We start from the raw sequence: 2,891 nt of genomic DNA on the forward strand, positions 1-2,891 counted from the left end.
TGCTGTTTTGATTACTGTAGCTTTCTATTATAGTTTGAAATCGGGTAGCATGATGCCTCTGACTTTGTTCTTTTTGCTTAGCAATGTCTTGGCTATGCACACTCTCTTTTGATTCCATATGAAGTTTAAGGTGGGGTTTTCCAGTTCTGTGAATAAGATCATTGGTAGCTTGAGGGGGACAGCATTGAATCTATAAATTACTTTGGGCAGTATGGCCATTTTCACGATATTGATTTTTTCTACAAATATGGAATGCTTCATGAATTTTTTGGTCCTCCTTGAGCAGGGGCCATGCTAATCTTCTCTGAATCATTCCAATTTTAATATATGTGCTGCCAAAGTGAGCACCAGTAATGTTGTTTATACTGGATATATTGCCTGTTAGCTCCTGCGATGTTTTACAATGATTTTTGGCCTCCTTGCATTGGATGATGACATACTTCTTTCACTTAGTGAACTTTGTTTCTATCCACATTCTGAATTCTACTTGTATCATTGCAGATATGACAGCCTCTGGCCAGTTCTGAAAACTTGAACAGGCTGAACAGTTGATGTAATCATCTGGAGGAAAGAAGGCATGCTGACTTCTTGAGTTTCAGTGTTCTTGCACTGATTCTTCCTCATCTTTATGAGCTTATTCACCTTCAAACTTTGCTGACCTTTGCACAGGATATTTTTCTTATATCATATTTGATGATCTTGAGGTTTTGATTGTGGTTTAGGGTAGAATCAGGCAGCTGCCTTTGGTTTTGGAGGATTTTAGGGGGCCAAAATTCACCTCTCAATTCCTGGGCTGTGTGCTTTAACTCTGGGAAACTTATATTGGGTCTCAACTTTGTTCTCTGGCTCCTCAAAGTTTGGAGTCTACTGCACTGAAGGCAGCAAAGTGTGGCAGCTGTGGCAGAGTGCTAGCAGATGCAAACCTGCCTGCTTCCCTGTTGGCATTTGCCCAGTGGTGGAAGTGGTGGAGGCAAGACAGCTTGGTGGCGGCCAGAAGACCCCTGCTGTGTGTGCTGTTGCACTGGTGGTAGTGTTGGTTCAGGCTGGGGTGCTGGCCTGTGCATGTCTGGGTGCCATCTCTGTGACCCCCTAAGCAGCAACGACCACTCAACGTATATTAGCATTCCCTTTTCGTGCACAGAATTAGCACAAGGAAAAGGTGTTGGAAGAGGTTGTGATTTTGTTCCTCTCCCTGCCATGGCTCTTTCTTCAATGGGAGTTGGTGTGGGTTGAAGTGTGTGCTACAGTCCCATGTGCTGGTAGGGTAAGTGCAGCAAAATCCACTCATTTAAACACACACCAGCAGAGTGATGTAGGACGTTTGTGTATAAAGAGCTTCAGTATGGAGAAGCAATGTAGAGACGGGTGCGTGCCTGAAGGGTCCGCTTTGCTGCATCTCTTCACTGCTCAGGCATGGTCCACTGGCACAGAAACAAAGGTGTGGGCAGCTGAGAGTGCCCTGTAGGCAGGCGTGGCCAGGCTGGGGCCCTGGGAGAGGCAAGCAGACTAAGGAGTGCTGAGGTCAGACCAGCTTCATCTCATGTGCAAGAATGCCCAGTAGATATCACGCCTCAGATAACTCTCGGAAAAGTGAGGCCCCAGCACAGCACAGCTGCTCTACAAAAACGTGGCCAGACTTATTTAAGCAAGTCTCCTTTTATTAATAGGGAAAATCTCATACCTGATCTCTGCTGGGCAATCTTCACATGAGATGTGGCTGATCTGACCTCCACACTCCTAAAGTGCTGGGATAAAGTGTCTCATAAGACCAAGTAGAGCCTAGAGAGATAGCTGTGCCTGCCCTCTGGGCTTCACATCAGCTGGCTTCCTACTCCATCACTTTGCTTGTCTCCTGCGCCTCTACCCCAGAAAGATGTGAGTTAGCCATCACTTAGTGTAATCATCCAAGGATGGAGGGTCTGTTCTATGGGCCCAAGCCAGAGTTCCCTGTCCAGTGATAAGCAGTGGGGGGTATGTGGTATCCACAAGAGATGGACTGCCTTGTTCCTTGGGTCAACTGCAGCTTGTTAGAGTTATCAATATGGCACTTAGGGTCTTTGCTTTCTTGATATTCTGAAGGTAACAAGGGCAGATCCACTGCAGAGGCAGTGGCAGAGAGGATTTCAGTCGATCTGTGAAGCTCTGTCCAAGAAATTGCCAAGTTGCTACTGGCTTGATGGTTTCAGTGGGGTCCTGGATAAAGACCCAAGCCAGGAGGACCTGCTCATCGAGGAGATATGGAAACCAGCACCCACGTAACGGTTCAGCCACTTTCCCATAAGGCTGCTGTGGTATACTGGGGGTCCACTCCAGTCCCTAATTGCCTCATATCTTTCAGCGAATCAAGGTATCACTAGCGAAGCCTGCAAAAAGACAAAGATAATAGCCTGCCTCTTCCTCTGGGAGCTCTGTACCACTGAGGTACAATCCTGTTGCCAATCTGGACACAACTACGAGAGGTGGCTGAAACAAATTCAGAAGTCTTGTCTAGTCAGGAGGAACAAGATCAGAGACTTGCTTTTAAAAAAGTCTGGCCATGTTTCTGTAGAGCAGTTGTGCTGTGCTGGGGGTTCACTTCAGCCCCTGGTTCCCTCAGACACTCTGAAGTCCCAAGGTTGAAATGGCTGAGTTTCCCAAACAACTAAGATGACAGTCTGGTCCTCTCTCTGGAAGCTCTGATTCAAGGAGGCCTGAAACATCTGTCAACCAGAGAACAGCAGTGAAGGCAGCCAGAGACCCTGGTTGAAAGGCTGTACCCAGTGATTAAAAATGTGGTTGGGGATTGACTTAAACAAGGGTCTGGCCATGTTTTTGCCAGGGGGCTCTGCTGTGCTGAGCTACCACTTACACCCCTGGTCAGCTTGGGTTCTACAAAGCCCTAAGGCCAGAAC

General features: G+C 47.2%; 1 non-coding gene across 1 annotated transcript; it reads right to left on the bottom strand.

Moving 5' to 3' along the window:
- Positions 1 to 241: 241 nt before the first annotated feature.
- On the bottom strand, positions 242 to 348 carry LOC141582111 (U6 spliceosomal RNA). The gene has a single exon (XR_012514942.1). It is a non-coding gene; the product is annotated as a U6 spliceosomal RNA (small nuclear RNA).
- Positions 349 to 2,891: the final 2,543 nt, after the last annotated feature.

This window comes from Saimiri boliviensis, chromosome 18, assembly GCF_048565385.1.
Source record: "Saimiri boliviensis isolate mSaiBol1 chromosome 18, mSaiBol1.pri, whole genome shotgun sequence".
NCBI classification, from domain to species: domain Eukaryota; kingdom Metazoa; phylum Chordata; class Mammalia; order Primates; family Cebidae; genus Saimiri; species Saimiri boliviensis.